The sequence below is a fragment of the Triticum aestivum genome, chromosome 7A, assembly GCF_018294505.1.
Source record: "Triticum aestivum cultivar Chinese Spring chromosome 7A, IWGSC CS RefSeq v2.1, whole genome shotgun sequence".
Lineage (NCBI taxonomy): Eukaryota > Viridiplantae > Streptophyta > Magnoliopsida > Poales > Poaceae > Triticum > Triticum aestivum.
Genome location: NC_057812.1, coordinates 628,795,723 through 628,805,212, shown reverse-complemented (window position 1 = coordinate 628,805,212; position 9,490 = coordinate 628,795,723).

The following is a 9,490-nucleotide window of genomic DNA, read 5'->3' as shown; positions in this document are numbered from 1 at the left end:
ACACGGCCATGGTCACCGGGCAGCACCAAGCCACGACCTCTGTCCATGAGCACCGCACTACCACCACCAGGGCCGCCGCCCCGACATCCAAGACCTTGACACCACCTCACCCGAGACCCGTCGCTACCCCAACCAAAGAGATGAGTGGAAAGGCCACTTCTTTTCACACCCCTGGGCGGCCCCCACGCCGAGACCCAAAGGGCCGGCCAAAAATGGCCTTCATTTGCACCGGGTGCGAGACGAGCTCGGTCCTGCTGCCGGGCGCGAGACGGGCTCGGTCCTGCTGCCGGGCACGAGACGGACACAGTCCTGCTGCCGGGCGCGAGATGAGCAATGGACCGCAACTGGGAGCAGTCCCGCCCTATGACGAGGGTAGAGCCCGGACGACGAGGGGAGGAATCGAAGGTCGAGACAGGCCGCTCACTGACGGCCGACGCCGGAGGGGACCAGCCGCGACCGTGAAATGATCCAGACCACCACCATGAGCTACCACCACGCCGTGGCAGCCACATCCATGCCGAGACCCCGAGGAGCAGCCCCGAGCCACCTTGCAACAGCTACGACACGCCGCCAAAGACGCAGCCCGCCTCCCCCCCCCCCCCCCCCCCCCCCCCCCCCCCCCCCGGCCATGGACGCCCGACGCCCCTCCACCCCGGAAGGAGCAGCCTGACCGCCGGCCGCCCTGCCACCACCTTAGCCAGGTCGCCGCCGCCACCCACACGTCCACCGCCGCCACCAACCGGAGCCGACAGAAGATATGAAATTCGCTATCCGGCCTCAGATTATTCGGACGTGAATGAGCCGCATGTATTACTGATGTGGAATATACAAGGATCGAGGTACAGAACTTACTAGGATGCGCACGAACGCACGACGGAGCAAAGTGGAGGATATCGGCGTGCCACTTTTTCTTCTTGCACGCCGACTTTGCGCCGATACGGCGGTGGGCGGTGGTGAGTGGAGGATGATAGATCTGCTCGCCGCCGCGCGATCGTAGGGCCGGGCGAAAGCTTGTGACGATTGGAGCGACGGAATCCTGGCATGCACTCGCGTAGTCGATGGAACCTGACAAGCACCCGTGTCCATGGCATGGCTTGGTCGGCGAATAATTGGCGGTGCGCGTGTGACGATGGCCACTGTAAAAGTGGATCTCCTGTACGTAGCGTGCGTGCGCTGGTATGTACAGGGGATCGAACGGCAGACTCCGCCGGCCCGTGCTCCAGGTTTCGGAAGAGGGCGAGAGCGAGTGGCCGGAAAGAAGAGAAAACGGAGCGCATGTCCTGGGGAAGAGACACCCAGTGGGCGACGTACATGTCCATGTTGGCGTATCACGAATCATAAGCCATGAAAGCATTTCCGATGTGATGTGTGGTGTCCTTTGCCCGGTGCTCGAGGTTACAGTGCAGTTTGTGGATGTGGAGTACGTTCTCCGGTCCCCGTGGCACCAGGTCGTTCACGGTGGAGCGGGTCTTTGTGTTTTTTCTTATTTCAGAAAATTAAACACACCAGATTTTGTGATGGTAGAAATACAAGGTTTAGAATGGTAATATGACCGACACTATGCTCCCTGCGGTTTGAAATGTGTTCTTTCTTTCTCCATGTCACACGGTTCATTGATCGCCAACACCATTTCAGCCACAATCATCATGAACATCGAACAACGACGGTCCTCTTTGGCTCTTTGCTGCCTTTCTGTTATTGAAGTTGATGTGTTTTTTTTATAAATGGTGCTTTTATTGACTTAAAATGTAGCAATAAATGCATACAAATTATATGAGCAACATGTCTCTTCAACTGCATACACGCTAACCAAAAAAAACTGCATACACGCCGCATTGAGCAGCGGTTGACACTATACCTGGCCATGGACCGGGCTTCGGCCAGGCCTAAAAAAGTCCATGGCAGAAATCTAAGGCCCAGGCCCTATCATCGGGTCTACTTTTCAAGCCCAAGCCCGACCCATATGGTAAAAAGCCCTGAAAAGCCCTTAGGGCTTAGGGCTGTGGGCCGGGCCTCTTTTTTAAAATGCCAATATGCCAAGCCCAAGCCCGTCCAGGCCTTGCTGGTGGGCTCAAAACTCAGGCCCAAGTCCGGCCCACGGGCAAGCCCATCAGGCCTAGGCCCTGGATTTTAGGGCCGGGCCTGGGTGCGCCGACAGGGCCGGGTCAGAGATGGCCAGGACTAGTTGACACTTTGTTTGATGTAGTGTAGACCATGTATGAAGCGAGTGCGTACAGCGAAGAATAACCAGCAAAGGACAAAAATGTATTCATAAAATCAAATCATCTCTACATAGTCAAATTGAGGATAACAAGACATACACTCCCATTTTTATTAGCGTTTTGAACTTATCTGAAATACCGCCTAACCAATAACCAAAAATATTGACAACACTTGTACGTGGATGGATACAAATTATATGCTACATGAATGGCCATGCAGAACGCGCAAACTTGCTATGAAAAAAAAAGTTTGGTGGTCTCATAGTCAGTACAAAGCCACACTTATTGCTTTCGCCAATTGTAAATGCGGGAGGTTGTCTTTGATTAGCATAACTCCCCTCTGAAGATATCACTTGAAGATTTTAACTTTTTAGTGGAATCCTTGACTTTTATATTTTCTTATTATTATCCACTGGAACCTCCGAATGCATGCGATACATAGAGTCGATTGTTACCCAGATATAGTGAAATCCCAATGAAACTCATCTCGCCTATATGTGTCAGGTTAATCGACTCCAATCGAGATAGAAGATTCTGCCATGAAATAAGACAGAGGCTAATCAAATCTGACCTGAAAGAAATATCTGGTGGGGATTAACTGAGCGCCTACACAATACTACCATTCTTATCACGAACAATGTGGTACAAAGCAGGATATTGTTCTCGAAGACTGGTCTTAACAAGCCACTAGTCCATCCCAAAATTGTGAGTCAACAGGTTTGTAATAGGCGTGGGACACAACTTTTTGGCCAAGATACTTATTGCGCAACAGGTTTTGCCATACATCATCCTTAGTAAGTAGTCTAAATACCCATTTACTAAGTAAGGCAATATTCTCAACTATTATTCAACATTTTTCAAATACGTTTTCAACATTTTTTGAATTCTTGTTCAACATTTTCAAATACTTATTCAATATTTTTTAATACCTATTCAACTTTTTTCAAATACTTGTGCATCATTTTTAATACTTATTCAACATTTTCAAATACTTGTTTAACAGTTTTCAAATTCTTGTTTAATATTTTTCCCTATTACCGGGTGTAGTTACTCCCATTTTTGTTTCATACGTTCTAGGTAGTATCTATCATATCAGAGAGTATCTACACATAGTATGTAGTATATAAAAATATTTAGGTAGTATATATACTACCTTTCTGGTAGTATATATATCATATTTTGTGCATACTTCATTTCGCGTACAAATATGTACATATTTCACAAATACAATAAAACTATGAGCTCACTTGCAATTTTTTATATAACTCACTTTGAAGTATCTTGGATATAATATATGAACATAATAAAAATAATAAAATAAAGTATATACTACCACATAGTAGTATATAAGAAATGGGTGTAGCTACGCCCGATAGTAGGATGCATTTTTCCTATATATATATATATACATATATATATATAATATTATTTGAAAGTATAAAGAAAGGTACAAAAATAAAATAAAATAAAAACAAAAAACAAATAGGCTGCGGCTCCCATGGCTGGGCCGGCCCATCTGGGGCGCCCCAAAGCGAGCGCATCCCCCTCGTCTCGCTGAAATCACTAGTTGAGGAGTACTCATTGCAAAGATCACTACAACTTTCCAGGTTGCGACAAGTGGCGCATATGTAGCGCGCCACTTGTCGCAACCTGGGAGTTTTTCCTTTTTTCGTAGATTCATTTATTCAAAATGTTTTATCTCTCAAATCGTGCGTCCAAATCTCAAACCGCTTTCACCGTTGGATTCCTCGCATCGACATCTTCAAAACTAGATCCCATGTTGATAGGTTTTGACGAACTTTTTTTACAAAAAACCCGGCCGAAAACAACTGGACGAAAATACCGAACCGGGAGCACTGGTTTTTCCCCTTTCTGAAAGAGGCACGCCCGTGCCTCTCACGAAATCACAATCGTGCCTCTCACGGAAGAAAAACCGTGACTCTGGCGGAAGGAAAAAAAAGGAGAAAACACATTTTTTTCGTTTTCGAGAATGCACGGCCGTGACTCTCGCGAAAGTACACCCGTGCCTCTCGCGAAAGCAAAACTGTGACTCTCGCGAAAGGAAAAAAAATAGAAAACATGTTTTTTTTCGTTTTCGAGAGGCACGGTCGTGACTCTCACGAAAACACAATCATGCCTCTCGCGGAAGCAAAACCGTGACTCTCGTGAAATAAAAAAACAAAAAACACGGTTTTTTTCGTTTCCGAGAGGCACTGCCATTTCTCTCACGAAAGCACAACCGTGCCTCTCGCAGAAGTAAAACCGTGACTCTCGCGAAAGGAAAAAAAAAGAAAACGTGTTTTTTTGTTTCCAAGACGCATGACCGCGACTCTCACGAAAAAAAATAGAAAACGCATTTTTTCACGCACAAAAAGGTTTTTCCCAAAAAAAATGGTCAAAAAGCTAAAAAAGACCGGTGAAAAAACCAAAACGTCGAAAAAACCTGAAAACCCTGTTTAAATAGCCGAAAACGCGTGCGGAAAAATAAATAAACAAAATCCGGAGAGAGCGCCCAGAGCGGGACACGTGGCGAATGACCGAGAGTGCGTCAAGTGACGCTGATAGTTGCGAGGCTCCCGAAAGAGCGCTCGTTAACTAGTGGCTCCCTCGTCTCGCTGAGCGCATCTGGGGTGCCCGCCCAAATCGTACCTCCTAGGCCGCGCCTATGTTTGGCTTCACACTAGATAGAAGGATATTGGGCTGTCAGTAAGCAATTAGCTGTCCTAGTGGACCACAAGGCTTCCCCTTTTTTTTTATTTGTGCGCAATATTCTTAATATATCAATTAGAGTTAAATGCACTGGAGGTCCTAAAAGTTTCGTCGTTTTCTCACTTTAGTCCTATTTCTTTGAAAATACACCTTTAGGTCCCAGTTCTTTCATAAGTGGTTCATCCGAGGTCCTTTTCTTCACTAGCGCTCGCTGACCTGCCCTCGTGGTGCTTTGACCCATGCCACGTCGATACAGGGCCCATTCGCCAGGCGAGAAATTTTGCAATAAGCCCCTCCTGATCTATTCCCCTCTCAGTGGCATCCCATCTCCCCTTTCGGGGCTAATCTGGCGACACTAGAGCTGATCGGCGGCGGCACCGGCGATGATTTTCTGCATGCAATGGCGATTTCCGCCATCGGCGACGAGCGGAGGTGATCTGGAGGGCAATCTGAGAGGGTGCCTATCAAGATGCCCCCTCTGCGACGGCCAGTGGGCGATCCTCCTCCCTCTTACGGTAAGAACCCTAATCTTGTCGCTCCTCTGCTCCTATAGTGCTTCTAATCGGCAAGGACTGTGCCATAGTCATAGATTACTTCGATTTGCACTGTCACATTTAGGATTCCTAAACCGCATGCTCTGATTTGAGGTTAGGGTTAGGGTTTCAGTTCTAAATTCCAAAATACCACTTCTTTTGTAATTTTTTCGCTGCAATACATCAATTGAAATTTGACAAATTGTTTCCATTGTAATGATAGGACCAAATGAAGAAGTGTTTTCTATTGAAATCAATTATGGTGGGCTGTTTTGTGGATTTGGGTCAAACAAGTCTTATATTGATGGAAAAAATGAGTATTTTGATGGATGTGAAGTTGAGACATGGTCTCCACTTTGGATCAATGACTTTCTGGTGCAGCTAGGATATGATATGGCCCAGTGTAATGTTTATTGACTGCTCCCTGGTATGAATTTGAATACAGGACTGCGGATTGTTGACAGGGATACAGACACACTTAGCATGTCTACTGTTGTTCCTAAGTTTCAGCATTTTCAGCTATATTTTGATCACAAAGAATTAACTAGTAACATAGGCTTTGATGATGTGTGCATAACTGGATCTACAGAGCTTCCACCAGTGCTTAGTCCAACAAAGCATGGTGTGAGCTTTGTTGTTCTACATGTCAATGCATTCTTGTGAATGTTTCAAAAGCTAATCAGCAATGCGGATGATCGCCTCGACTGTCCGGAAGACCAAAAATGAGCTAACCATCATTGTGGACGATCGCCGCGACCGTCCGCATTGACCAAAAATAAGCTATTCAAGAATGCGGATGATCGCCGCGATCGTCCATGAAACCAAAATAAGCTAACCATCATTGGGAACGATCGCTGCGACCGTCCATGTTGACCAAAATGAAGCTATTCATCAATGTGGACGATCTCCGCGACCGCCCGCGAGACAAAAAAGAGTAAAAATAAGCTAACTTTCATTCAAATCAAACACTTCATTTAGATCAAAATGCTTCCAAATTCTCAATCTTGCTCTTCAGTTCAGATTAAACACTTCATTCAAATAGTTCATCCTAATAGCGCTTACATGTACTTCATTCATTTCAGAGCCACTACATAAACCATCACAACCAACAAAGTGACAATACAAAACAAGAACATCCTAACTAAGCAGATCAGATCATCTAGCTTCTTCACAACATCAATCATCACACCATTGCAAATCTTCTGGACTTCAACACCTCTGTCTTCTTCCTCCTCTGCCTCTTCACTTTCTATGTCGCCCAATGAATGACCAGAGATACCTCCAGATCTTCCTGTTCTTGCAATAGATATGTGGCCTTTCTTAACCAGAAAATCAAAATAGTTATCTGGGCCATCTTCCCAGTAGTAGTGCTGGCATGGATTTGTTCCAACCTGGACGAATTTGACACATTCAGAAAAAGAGAAATGGGATAGAATCAAAGATAAAGGCTTCAAAACATCAAACTCTTGGTTCTTACACGATGGTTGGGGCACTTGTGGAACACCCGTCCAGGGTTGGCAATAGATTTCGAACGGAGCACAATGGTGTCACGGACATGGTAGCAAGGACAAACCACGAGCGACAACATACCAGACGAAATTGGAGCTTGTACCGGAAGCGACAACGACGCTGACGACGACGCTACCATGCTCCTCTTCTTCAACTACTTCCCCGCCGAGGAGCTTGAAGTGCCGGCCATGGCTAGGGTTAGGGCACGGGAGAGACAGAGAGGGATTTGGGGAAGAAATAGAGCAAGGGACCAGGGAATGTGAAGAAGAGTGTTTCTAGGGGGTTTTTAGTAAAAAAGAGCAGCCTCCGCAGCCCCTGTGTCGATGTGGCGTGGGTCAAAGCGCCACAAGGGCAGGTCAGCGAGCGCTAGTGAAGAAAAGGACCTCGGGTGAACCACTTATGAAAGAATTGGGACCTAAAGATGCATTTTCAAAGAAATAGGACTAAAGTGGCACAACGACGAAACTTTTAGGATCTCCGGTGCATTTAACTCTATCAATTATAAAAATTAATTTATGTACAAAATATGAAAAATGTTAATCACACAATATAAAAATGTTTCTAATGTATTCGAAAATGCTATAATGTGTATGAAGAAAATGCTATAATGTGTATAAAAATGTTTCTAATGTATTTGAAAATGCTATAAAAAATTCTAATCATGTTATTCAAATGTTAAAAGAGTATAATTTTTTTCTGATGCAAATATACAATGTCAACGAAAAACATACATGAAAAATGTAGTTTTTGACAATGTTAATCATGTATTTCGAAAATATTAAACAAGTACAATTTGTATGGAAATATTGACATAAAAATATATGTTTTGAAAAAAAACAATAATGTATTTGTAAGATGTTAAACGTGTATATAATTATTATTTTTTATGTATAACAAAATTGGACTTAAAAAATTATATGTTTCACCAAATGTTAATCATGTATTTATATATGGTAATGTGTATATAAAAAAATACTTCCAACGTAAAAACATGTGCAATATGTATGAAAAATAAACTGAAATGAAAAATACGAAAACCCCAAAATCTGTAAGAACTAACGGGCTGGCCCAATTTTGTATGTAGCGCAGCGGAAAAGAGCTAACTATCGAGCTATGCACCAAATAAGTTTCCCCAATTGACGTCAATAAAAATGGAAACTCCCTAAAAAATGCGAAACATAAGTAAAAAGTTGACCTATTGACGTTTGACTATTAGACACATTCTGTTAACTTATAGAACAAATATGAAACTAAACATATTTTAAAACAATAAAAAAATTCATAAGCTCAAAAAAATTGTGAAAAAACGAAATCCTTGGATAGGCCATAAAATTGAAAAAACTATCATAAATTAGAAAAAACGAAAAATTGAAAAGGTTCATGAATTTCAAGTTTTTAACAAAATTATATAAAAACTTTGTGAATTTTAAAAAGGTGACAAATTTGAAAAGTGCTCATTTATTCAAAAATAGGTCATGAATTTTAGAAGCTATTAATTATTTTGTAAATAGTTTACGGATTAGAAGAATGGTTATAAATCTGGAAAAACACGGCTTGGAAAACATTTCACAGGTTTAAAAAAATTCAAATTTTAAACGGTTCATTAATTTTAAAAATCATCACGAATATAAAACTGTTTGTGAATTTTTGAAAAAATTCTAGAATTTTGAAAACTGTTCACAAAATGTAGAAAAATAATTTATGGAAAATAGGGATATATGAAGGTAAAATGAAAAGAAGAAAAAGGAAAAACACGAAAACACTAAAAACCATGGAAAACGAATAGAAAATCGGTGAAAATGGATACTACAGAATCCATGCCCCGTAAAATTCAAGATATTGGGCTGCAACCTACTTACATCTAGTCCCTCCCATCGACATAGTGCCGGTGAACTCTAAATGGGCTAGCCCACCACATTTTTTTTCTATATCAAGCGATCTACTGTGGTTTCCCTCGCGTTAGGGTTTTGTGCTCTCGGCGGCGACTCTGTCGCTCCCGTTGAGATTGAACTTATTCCCTCTCGTCGACCGATCATCGAGAAGCGGCTGGGACTCTTGACCCCTGCTGCCCCTCTCTTGGACGGCGGCTCGGTGTATGGCAGAAAAAGTTTTCGAGTAGCCTGACGTTTGTGCAGCAACGGGCTAGGGTTTGGCTTATGGCAGAGAAGATGGGATCTGGATCGACGGCGACCGATGCCTCATCATCTGCGTCGGAGGTAGAGAAGATGATGGCGGAGCTAGGCCTGTGTGAAGATGATATGGATGATGTGGTAGTTGATGAGGGGTCTATCCCCCAAGACGCAACTAGATGGATGGCGGTATCTAGGGTTCATATTGATAAACCCTATAGCCAAGGTTGGTTTTTCAGAAACATGCGAGCAGCCTGGGATCTGGCCCAAGTGGTGAACTTCAAACCTCTGGAGGCGAATCTCTACACATTGCAATTCTGATGCTTGGCCATTGGGAAAGAGTCATGCAGGAGGGCCCGTGGAACCTTCAAGGACACACTGTGATCAT